Raw genomic sequence first — 12731 nt, forward strand, 5'->3', positions numbered from 1 at the left:
TATATTAAGGAAACTAACTTGAAAAATCCAGAGCTTCCTTGATGAAGTGACATCTCAGCTGAGTTTTGAAAGTTAATTAAGAGTAGAGAGACAAGTGGTAGAAAAGAGAACTCCAGAAAATCAAAAGAGCAGGTGAAAGTGTCAGGATGTGAGAGAAAGAGTATGGTCCTTTCCCAGACCTAGAGACGGTGGAGCAGGATAAAAGTGGCAGAGATGACTCTAGAAAAAGTGAAATTATCATCAACCTATTTATGAAGAGCCTGAAAATATAGCCAGAGGGCAGTTCGAAATCAAAGCAGAATTTTAAGTAGGGAAATAGCAATGCTAGGCTTGGCTTTTAGAAATAAATTTCACAGTGTAGAGAATATTTGGGGATAAACTGTAAATAAGAGGACAGATGAGCTGATTATACCTATAATCCATGTGAGAAGTGAGCATGGCTTGCATTAATGAATGGCAGTGGGGCTGGAAAAGAAGTAGGTGCATTCAAGATATGTTTACTGGGTAGTATAGGTAAGTACTAATTATTAATTATATGTGGAGTTAGGGGAGTTGGATCATGGATAATCAATGATAAAGCTAAATTCCCTGATGGAGAAACTACAGTTCTGTTACAATCATGTATTAAGAGAACTAACTTGAAAAATCCAGCGCTTCCTTGATGAGGTTACAGGCTAGATTATTCAGAATGGCATATAAGGGCCTTCACAATTTGACTCCAGCTTACTCCTCTAAACATATTATCGATTAGGCCTGTTGGCAGTCACCCATATCCCATACCTTATATACATCTACCAGGTCTGCCCTAGTCACACAAGCCAAATTTCTCCATAAATAAATCATATGCTTTCTTGCTTTAGTCCTTTGTTCATGCAGTCCCTAGAATGAGGACACTCACTATTAAGATCTAGTTCGAATGTGAGGGTTTTCACAGTCACACTTATCTCCCTGGCATAACTTATCAATCAATCCTTCTGATATATACATATGTGTTGCCTTTTTTCTAATTATGCATATTTGTATGTATATATGTGTGTGTTACACACATAAATACTTTAACTGTATGTGTATGGACACACAGATACTTTAATTGTGTGTGCATTATAATTTATAAAGTGATTTCAAATATCTCATCTTGTTTATATACACACATACACACACACAAACAGAAAATTAGTTTATTGTCTTCCAGTAATGCAGCCCAAATCCCACTCATTACCTCCTAAATGTGACCACACTTAGATGGGAGAATTATTATGTCTTTGCAATTCCTGGCACCAAACGTGGTATACTGAAGCAGAAATAGGTACTTAGTAAGGGTTTGTTGAATAAATCAAGTGACTAATCAATACTGTAATTAAATCTCAGATCTACTAAGTCCTAGACCAATGCTTTCCCCCTGCACTTCATCATACTGCTCAAACTACTCTGTTAATTACAGCCTTCTGTCACCAATTCATTTCCTAAATTATCCATTGAGCACCCATTAGACATAAAACTAACTTTCAATGACTTCTCCCCAAAATTTGGCCTTGGGACTGAAATATTGCTACTTATTTTCATCACTACGATGAATAAAAAATTAAGAGAAAGAGTATTTCTTGCAAACAATCTGCCTTTATTTCTCTAGGTGAATTTCACTCTGTAATATCATATAATTGCCCTTTACCTCATCTTTCATGACTGTCATGGCTTCTAACACAATGTAAAATGCTATGGATGACCTCTCTGTTCCTTTGCCTCCACTGCAAATGCCACTTCTTTCTCAGGTAAGTCAATTGCTTTTTTATTGTAGGGAGTTGTTGGACCCAGAAACCAATTTGGAAAGCCATGTCAGCTCATATTGAATAAAAGTTCTCTCCCATTCCCTGCCACTTAATCACAGAATTTATGCTCCATTAGCAAATTGGAGTTATGGTGAGAACCTAACATGATCGCATAATTGTATATTCATAAAAATTGCAATGCTCTATACATTGGAAACATAGCACAAATATTGTAGAAATATACTTGTGAAGAATTAATTGAAGTTGCACGAAGTAGGACATAATAACGATGAGATAGAAGAAATGTATTAGAATGGAAGAATGATCAAAATTCCAAGAGTATATGAAAAGGTGTTAAGTGGTCTCAGTTGGAAAAACAGTGCCATCTGGTAGATTGTGCACATAGTTAACTCTTATCCTCTTAAAATTGCATGTATTAGATACAGTGCAGGCCAGTGGTTACATACACTCATTTCAGAGTCAAATAACCTGAGTTCCAACTCCAGTTTCACATCTCATTATCTCTGTGGCCTTGAGTAAGTTATTTAACCTCTCTGTGTCTCATTGTCTCTATTTGTTTCATGGTAATTGTAATAAAGATACTGAATTGTGAAGACTAAATGTGACACATGTATGACACATATTAATGCTGAGAAACAGAGAAAAAAATAGACAAAACCTATAAATCTTTACTTGCAAATATATTAAAACTTCCTGTGGGTCTTCTGTATAAATGACATTATTTCATAAAATACACACGATTTCTATGTGGCAGCCATGTTAATAATTAGTAAGATTTTTATAGTATTTATAAATATGCAAAAAATTCAAGTCTTCTCGATTTGAAAGATAAAATCAAAATATGAAATGATATTCACATAAATTACACCTCCTCGTGCTCAAAAGAATGAAATAAGTTTTTAGTAATAATGGAAATAATGGATATTTCTGTAGTGCATTATAATTTATAAAGTGATTTCAAATATCTCATCTTGTTTAAACATGAATATGTGGGTGTAGACTTGTTAGGAGTAAAAATAACTTACTATTAATTAGTAGGCAGACTTGAAATATGCTTTGGTAGTGTTCATAAGATCACTTATTTTTGTTAAAATAATAACCATAGAATAATTATGACAGAATAAATCAAAATAAGGTCAAGATCTCCAGTGTAATTTAGAGGTGAAATTAAATACCTGGATATTGTAGCAGAACTGCTAATTAGATGCCTGTTTCCATAAAGCCGCCTACTCAATATTACTTTTAAAATATCCAAATTCTCCCCTGAAAATTAAAAAAAAATACCTTGTTCTGTGGTGTATATTTATCTATTTTTATGGGTTGCAAAATACTTCTTTGCAAACCAAAAGGAAAGCAAACAGCCAAATGTGCACAACACACAACAGCCATTTCCAAATATATTGTTAATGAGATGCTTTAGAAACAGACAAATGGTCAAACACAGGGCCTGGATTACAAGGGGATATTTAAATCACAAGATATATTTACTCAACTTACACTATGGAGTAAAGGTTGATAAAATGGCATAGTAGATGAGGATAATGCCTCATCCCTTATTTCACTGAGCCAACTCTGAGTTCACCTATAACTATAGTGAACAGATTCTGTGGATGCTGAAGATTCCTCACCACAAGCATCCACATCTCTCTGCTTCTTTGTGTTAAGGCTTTCTTCAGTTTAGGAGGGCTTGGTAAGCCCATTTACAGGGTGGTCCAGAAGTGACAGAGATTTAGTTCTCCCAGGGGCAACCCTCAATAAACGAGGGACAGAAGTCTATGGATTAAAAAGAAAAAAAAACCAATGGAACAATTGCTAAGCATGCTCTATAGAGCTCCTCAATTGTTGCATGGGTTATGTAACTCAGAACGGCCCACAGGAGCATCATTATTGTCTGCTCTCTGTAGTGGAACGTGGGCCCACATTTCTTGGCTTGATCATGCACTAGTTATGCAGTGTTAGAAAGGACTCATAGGCCGGGTGCAGTCTCTCATGTCTGTAATCCCAGCACTTTGGGAGGCCCAGGTGGACGGAGCATGAGTTCAGGAGTTCGAGACCAGCCTGATCAACGCAGTGAAGCCCCGTCTCTACTAAAAAAAAAAAAAAATTAGCCGGGCGTGATGGCAGACACCTGTAATCCCAGCTACTTGGGAGGCTGAGGCAGGAGAATCACTCGAACCTGGGAGGTGGAGGTTGCAGTGAGCCAAGATCGCGCCACTGCACTCCAGCCACGACAGGAGTGCGAGACTCCATCTCAAAAACAAACAAACAAACAAACAAACAAAAAACAAAGAAAGAAAAGACTCATAAGCCACACCAAACCCAAGATTTCCAGTCTGAAAAGAGGAACTAATCGTGGTAAAAAAAACTCTTAGTTTCATTTTGATGAGGTATCCTGTAAAGCATCAAAAGTAGTCTTAAGCAAAGACTTAGTACAAAATAAATGTCAATAGAGATCAGTATTATTATTCCTGACTATATATTTAATTGCATTAAAACTTCTTGAACAAGTTGGTAGTTTACATTATTTGCTCATCAGTTTTTTTTTTTCTTCCTTCTTTCCACTTGCCATGGTTCACCATGGGTGGATTATACATCCCACTCACTGATGTGGCCTTGGTCATGTGACTTGCCTTGACCAATGGAACACAGATAGATAGGAGAGTGTGTCAATTATGAGCTAGAGGCTTAAGAATCATAAAGTGTTTTCACTTTTCTTGGTCCTTCCTCCCTTTGTCAGAGGAAGTACACGCCTCAGGTAGCCTCTGTTCCTAAAAGGAAGAGACGCATAGAGCTGACCTGTACTCAATACAAAATTGAAACTGACATGTGAATTAGAAATAAATGTTTGTTCTTATAAGTCATTGAGATTTGGATTTTTTTACAGAGCATTAGCTTATAATAAAGCTGACTAATATAGCAGGTAAATAGTAAATGTGGCCCATAGAATAAAATTCAATAATGATGGAATGTATATAACCTCTTCATTTAAAAAAGAGAGGGTTGTATTCCATCATTAAATTCAAAATAAGCTGAAGAATGGGTTTTAAATAAAGTATAAAAAGCTTTCCGTATGTTTACTGTGGCACTATTCACAATAGCAAAGACTTGGAACCAACCCAAATGTCCAACAACGATAGACTGGATTAAGAAAATGTGGCACATATACACCATGGAATACTATGCAGCCATAAAAAAGGATGAGTTCATGTCCTTTGTAGGGACATGGATGAAACTGGAAAACATCATTCTCAGTAAACTATCGCAAGGACAAAAAACCAAACACCGCATGTTCTCACCCATAGGTGGGAATTGAACAATGAGAACTCATGGACACAGGAAGGGGAACATCACACTCCGGGGACTGTTTTGGGGTGGGGGGAGGGGGGAGGGACAGCATTAGGAGATATACCTAATGCTAAATGACGAGTTAATGGGTGCAGCAAAACAACATGGCACATGGATACATATGTAACAAACCTGCACATTGTGCACATGTACCCTAAAACCTAAAGTATAATAATAAAACATAAATAAATAAATAAAAGCTTTCCAAAAATTGCCCATTCAGAATACATTATCTTTTAAATCTTGGTCTTTCTCTTTACCATACCATTCAAAATTTAAACATTAAAACAAGCAGGTTTTTCTTATACATGGCCAAGTATTAGCACAGACGGAAATCAATGTAGAAAACAATTTAAGTGGAAAATAAGTTTTAAGGAAATGCAGTGGGTTATTGTAATAGCAATGGTCAGTACTGAGCCTGCTCATTTCCACCTTGTGCCAAATACTGAAAGCACTTAAAACAGAAATAAAGTTTCGGAGTAATCATTCACTCACTGTTCACCAAATACGGAAGCCTTAAGCCAGTGTTTATGAAAGATCAAGCCAAAAAGTATAAATAGGAATAAAGGCCAAACATGTTTTCAGCACTGACGGGAAATTTTGCAGTCAGTAAAAGAACATTAGAGTCAGTCTTTCAGAAAAGGGTTTGGAAAATTATTACTGAGAATACAAAAGAAATCCTGGGAGCTAATCAAACGAGGAAACAGTTTTGAGAGTTAATCAGGTGCCAATGCTAATACAGTATCCAAGTGGCAGAGCAAAGAAGGTCCAGAGTCACACAATCAATTTTTATTCAGCTTGAGTTGCTAATGCTGATGACAAGTGGTTAACGACTGCTTCTTCCAAGATTCTTAATGAAAGACTTCTCTTTTTCCAGGTTTATTATGCCACTGGATTAAAAAAAGTATTTATTTCTGTTCTAAGATCGGTGACAGGACTACATTGAGAACACGTCCGTCAGTGTACATTGCCAATAGATGAGTTTTATCTATATCTTGATTGACTAATCATTTAGTAGATGTGAATCTAGGTTGGCATGCAAATTAAGTAACTTTTGGCCGGGCGCGGTGGCTCATGCCTGTAATCCCAGCACTTTGGGAGGCCGAGGTGGGCAGATCACAAGGTCAGGAGATGGAGACCATCCTGGCAAACACGGTGAAACCCCATCTCTACTAAAAATACAAAAAAAAAATTAGCCGGGTGTGGTGGCGGGCGCCTATAGTCCCAGCTACTTGGGAGGCTGAGGCAGGAGAATGGCTGAACTCAGGAGGCAGAGCTTGCAGTGAGCCGAGATTGTGCCACTGCACTCCAGCCTTTGGCAACATAGCAAGAATCCGTCTCAAAAAAAAAAAAAAGTTCTCATACCAGCCTTATTGTTTGCACTTAGGTAGCACTGAGTTGAACTTGTAGAGGAAAATATAACGGAATTACAAAAGATTTAGACGTTGTAGAAAATATTTGGATTTTTATTATATAAAACAAACAATAGATTTTGAGGTTTTAAGGGAATTTTCTGTTTCTAAAAACAGCATTTTAAGTATAGTTTTATTTCATCTTCATAAATTGTAAACTTTATTTTAAATTCTAGTCCTTACAAAAGACTTTAAGTCAAATGGCAAATTGCTTTCCTCTATAGCCAATTTAAAATGTTTGAATGGTTATCTATATATACATATGCATATTCAGATTGTGTTCATATACATATTGTTATATATATATAAATTTCATACATATATAATAAAGTTCATATATGCATGTGTATAATTTTATATTATGATATGAATATAAAATTCATGAATTGTGGCACACTGAAAACATTAGTTTTTGATTAGAGAAGATTAAAATGATTGTGAAGTAGAATCTCCAGAATTTCCAAAGTTTGTAAATTGAAGACATTTGAATTTTCTAATTTAAAGATTACTTTGATCATTCTGAGTGCCTACTAAACGAATTATAAAGGAATGGCTTTCCTGAATTACAGTAATACGGTAGTTTTAGCTTTGAACCTGCCTATCTGGGTTCGAAAGGTAGTTCTGCTACTTATTAACAGTGTGCCTCTCTTTCCTCACCTGTAGAATAATGATAATAATATCGGTGTAGCTTTGTCATGAGCTTTGGATGAATGTTTCCACTTGAACCCTGGCTCTAACACTAACTTGCTCTATGGGCTTCTGTTAATCATTTAATTATGTAGAATACAATTTCCTCAACTTTAAAAAATAGAATTTGGAAAAGATAATTTCTATGTGTTTCTCCAGTTCTAAAACTCTATCATTTGCTTCTTTATTCTAGGTTTTTATTTGTTTATTTGTTTCTGCAGGATGCAGTTTACAATCCTTGTTGGAGTATGCTCTGGAATCATATGGCCTGGATTTAAAGTCCAGCTTTGCCACTTACTGGCTGAGTTTTCTCAATTTATTTACATAACTTTTCTTTCCTTTAGTTTTCTCACCTGTAAAATTGGTATTAAAATAATAACTATCTCATAGTGTCGTTGTGAGGATTAAATAAGCCATTATCTTTATACAGCATAGAAAGCGTCTGGCCCCAAATGAGTAATCAACATTGTTATTCCTATCCTGAAATCTATGGGCTTTCAACATGACTATGGAATAAACCCCTAAAATTGTGAGCAAAATTTTATGAGTGTGTATATATGAGAGTCCCCAGTCATCAATAGACTCTAAAAGGGCTCCATGGTTTGAAAAATGTTGGATGAAAAATATAGAATTATTCTGGCTCTTATGGATATTAATGATCTCTGTTTTACTTTTTTCAAGAACAGTGGCGTTAACAGCAATAGACCTGTTTTTATTATTTTTCCTTACTTTGGTTTTTTTTACGAGTTTATTTAAGAGATCTGCTCTTCATCTCTGTCACCATTGTACTATTCTTTTTATGGATATACACACAGTAATTGGCATTGAAAGAGGTATAATTATACAGGCTGCAGCTATGCCAGATAAAGGCTAGGGAATAAATAATGGGTTTTCTTCATATTCTCTTAGATATTACTCTTCAGCCACCTAGGATTAGGCACTTTTTTTTTTTTTTTTTTTTTTTAGTTTCTTGTGCTTCCATATACACAGATGCAGTTTTCCTTGTCACCCATTTTATTGCAATGCCCTTTCTGAGAAGAGCCCAGCCTTTTTCTGTAATGTACTTTGACACTAAGTATTGACATAATGTAATACAGTAATTGGAACTCAGAGAGATTTGTTTGTTACCTGACTGCTTAAGACATTTTATGCCTTAATCGGACATATATTTTTAATGCACATTTTTCTTTAGTTAGAGCAGCCCATGTCATGAAGGAATCATTCAAATGTGGAATTGATGGTTCTCACAGGATATAAAAAACATCATGCCATACAAGAAACAAATCACTCTTTTCTGCATAGATACAGTGAATTCACAGCTTGGTAACCAGTATTTTCAAAGCGTGGTATGAAAGTGTCTGAAAATAAACTCTCAGCAGAGATCAGTAGAAATAACCAATAACTGCTAAAAGAAGAACATTATTGATTGGCAAAGTAATCCAAAAAAGAGAAAAGATGTGTATGAACTTAATACTAAATGTAGCCAAGTATTCATTGATTAGGAAATCAAAATTCAAGATAAAGAAACATCTTCAGAGATTAAAAGTAGTCTTTCATTGTTTGAGTAACCTAGCTGAGGAGTTAAACTAAAACCAATAGATTGTAATTAGTATGATGTTTTAGGATAAAGTTGAATAAAGAGAGAGAGAGAGAGAGACAGAGAGAGAGAGATGCATTATTTACCCTGATGTTTATACAACGCCAAGGTCAATTAATTTATAAATTAAATGTATGTTTATTAGCCGAATTTTAGAAACTAGAGAAAAAGTGAGTATTAAAAGCTTTAGGATTTAAGTTTTGACATATTTCCTTTGCATTTTCCTTGCATAATTGTAACTGCATTGCACAAGTAGTTAGACACCTTACTTTCTTCATTTAAAATAACAGGTTTTCCAATGTTGTTAAAACACAATTTAAATATCTAGAAGCATTGTCTTCTTTGTTCCCATAAAAATTACCATTCTGCCTTTTTTGTGGAACCTTGAAAAATGGTTTCATAATTTTTGCTATTAAAATAGTCTTTCAATTACTATCAATATAGATAAAGCCTCCACCCAAATGTGGGATTACTACCTTAGAAAACAGTCTCAAAAATTACAATGGACCTAGGTGAATAATCATCTCTATAAGTTTTGGTACATAGTTTCAAATTACTTCTCAAAAATTCCATATTAAACCACATTCCTACCTGTAATGGATGAAAAGGTCTCTAATGTTGCATTGTAACCTACATTGAATACGTTAAATAGAAATGTAATTCACATGTAATTCAATGTAATTCAAATATATGTCTGTGTATGTCTATCTAAACATGAATGCATGTGTGTGTATATATATACATACATATACACATACATATATACATACATATATACATACATATATATATATTTAAAGAATTTAGACTTGGGTCTTAGAATCAGGCTCTCCTTGAATCCTTCAACTGTGAGATATAAATATAAGGGAATGTTGGCAATCATGTTCTGCTATGTGAGGAACAGCGGAAGCCAATCTGCAATAAAAAAAGATAGTTTAGAGAGAAGGAGATGTGACAGAGAGTCCAGGAAGGTTTTGATTGCATTTTCTGAGGTGTACTGCAATTTGCCCTAACCTGCCTTGAGAAACATTTTAATCCTTAGAATAAACGTATCCTTTGGAATAAATTCCACATTTGATAAAGATAGTTCAAATTTGGTATAAGTTATTTGTAGCCAAGTGTCCTAATTAATACTCAAGTAATAAGTAGTTTACTGCTTAACAGTAGAATTAGTTCTATTTCATATAATTTTTCCATCTCTCATTCAGATGAGAAGTTGTTCTCCTTCCTCTTGTAAGGTCATGGTGCTCTATATCTGCAAACTCAAGGGAGAAAAAGTCTCTTAACTTGAAACTATACAGGAAAAAAAAAAAAAACCCTGATGTCATTTCTAGTACTTAATTGGTATTTATCTGCCATAAACACATGAAGCTGTTTTGGTTTGTTCAGTTACCCTTGTCTGCATAGGGCCATTTAAACCCAAATTGGAATTGTCTCTGCGTTACTATCAGTGATAATAAGAACTTTCAATTCATGCCAATTATAAGAATTCACAAACACAGATAGGGGTGACCAAGGAATCCAACCAGAACTTTCTGTTTAGTTTCATTAGACTCAGACTTAATGAGAAAAAAAATTCAGTAGCACTGAAAAACTTGTAAGTCTTGTTTAGTTTCTTGCTGAAATTTAAATAATACTGATTGTGTCTGTGATGGAAACTGGTAAAGAATAAAATGAATATTTAATTTAGTAAGGTATATAAAATAAAACATGAGAGGGAGCATAGCTATTCCTAAATGGAAAAATGAATTGGTATACTACAATAGGAAGTATGATTTCCTTTTAATATGTTTGTTTTATAGAAGTTACTAATTGCAGAAACCATTTTGATTTAACATCATCAATAAAATCAATGTGTGAACACTATCATTACATTCAAAAGATGACATGTCTAACAAAATGGCACTATCAATATATATGTATTTAAAGACAGTCTCCCTTTAACTTTGCTAGACAACAAAATTTTAAATGCACAATGCCAAGGGCAGTTAAATGTCAAAATACAAATATACCTTAATATTTTATTTAAGGGTTCTATTGTTAAAAATGATGCATCTAACATAATAAGGAGGGTATTTGAAATTTCGTATTTCAATATCCCCATGGTTTTCCATAGATGACAAATATAAATAGATGCATGAAATTGTGATTTTATTTTCTTGGTTAATTTTTGGTTACAGCTCATCACTTTGCATTAGTGCATACCTCCAAACCTCCAATAATCTCACATGCATCATTATAAGGAGATGAAAAGGATTAAGAAATAAGTTTAAGTCAGTGCATAGAATATTAAAAGTTCCTTTGCATCTAATATGAATGGAAGTGATTACTATTAATATACACTCAATAATAAAGAAAATAAGCGGGCCAGGCGCGGTGGCTCACGCTTGTAATCCCAGCACTTTGGGAGGCCGAGGCGGGCGGATCACGAGGTCAGGAGATCGAGACCACGGCAAAACCTCGTCTCTACTAAAAATACAAAAAAAATTAGCCGGGCGTAGTGGCGGGCGCCTGTAGTCCCAGCTACTCGGAGAGGCTGAGGCAGGAGAATGGCGTGAACCCGGGAGGCAGGGCTTGCAGTGAGCCGAGATTGCGCCACTGCACTCCAGCCTGGGGGACAGAGCGAGACTCCGTCTCAAAAAAAAAAAAAAAAAAAAGAAAAGAAGCGAATGCCTGCTTTTATTTTCTCCTAATTAACAAGTGTAATCCTTTGTGCTCAGTGTTAGTTGTTTGCCCCGGAGCCCGGCATTGGCAGACATCTCACTGCTCATGGGCCATTCTTGTCACCTTGACTCCCAACTCAAAACTTTGGGATGGACGTTTCAAACCACCTGCCTCGATGTGTTCACACTTCGGTGTGAGCATTTTTGAAGGAATGTAATTGAGTATGAATTATGTGACAGTAGATAGGTGAATTCTGACTGAAAAGTTTTTTAAAACTTGAAAAATGAACCTTTTGACTGGGCGTGGTTACTCACATCTGTAATCCCAGCACTTTAGGAGCTGAGGTGGGTGAATCACTTGAGGTCAGGAGTTCGAGACCAGCTTGGCCAACATGGCGAAACCCCGTCTCTACTAAAAAATACAAAAATTAGCCGGGCATGGTGGCATGCACCTGTAATCCCAGCTACTCACAAGTCTCAGGCAGGAAAATCGCATGAACCCAGGAGGCAGAGGTTGCAGTGAGCCGAGATCACGCCACTGCACTCCAGCCTGGGTGACAGACTGAGGCTTTGTCTCAAAAAAGAAAAAGAAAAGAAAAAAAAGAAAAATGAAGCTTTTTCTTCAATTTGATGGTAAATTACTAATGAAGAAAACATTTCATTTCTCCGAAGACTATTTTGATTGACACCCGTAGCCTATGGGGGATTCATATTCCCTCTTTTCTGTTGTTGGAGACATCATGGTTTAAATTTTTAGGAAGTATCTCAATCATTCATGAAAGTGTGAGTATTCTAAGTGACTTCAATGAGATATAAAATTTTGGAGCCCTGCTTCCAGGTTTCAACTTCGAAAGTAGAAGTCATTTCGAACTCCCTGGTGACTGACTGCACTTGAGAATCAACTATCAGTCAATACCACACTCCTTATATCTTTTCTTTTTCCTTCCTACTGACCACCCCACCCCACCCCACCAAACAAACAAAACAAAAAGGCCGGGACAGCAGGTTCTACACTTTTGAATACAATTTTGGACAGTGTGCCAAATCTCAGTTTCAACATCACAGATTAGGTTTCACAAATGGATTCGGAATATACAAAATGCTTTTGAGTCACCTTTTTTCTTCACCTTTAAATTAAAAGCTCTGAAATATAATGAAGTGTTTCCTTCAACTTTTCATGACTTTTCCCAGTGGATGATTCACAGATAACAGGTTCTCAATACATTTTTATTAAATTCAA

The sequence above is a fragment of the Nomascus leucogenys genome, chromosome X (assembly GCF_006542625.1).
Source record: "Nomascus leucogenys isolate Asia chromosome X, Asia_NLE_v1, whole genome shotgun sequence".
NCBI classification, from domain to species: Eukaryota; Metazoa; Chordata; class Mammalia; order Primates; family Hylobatidae; genus Nomascus; species Nomascus leucogenys.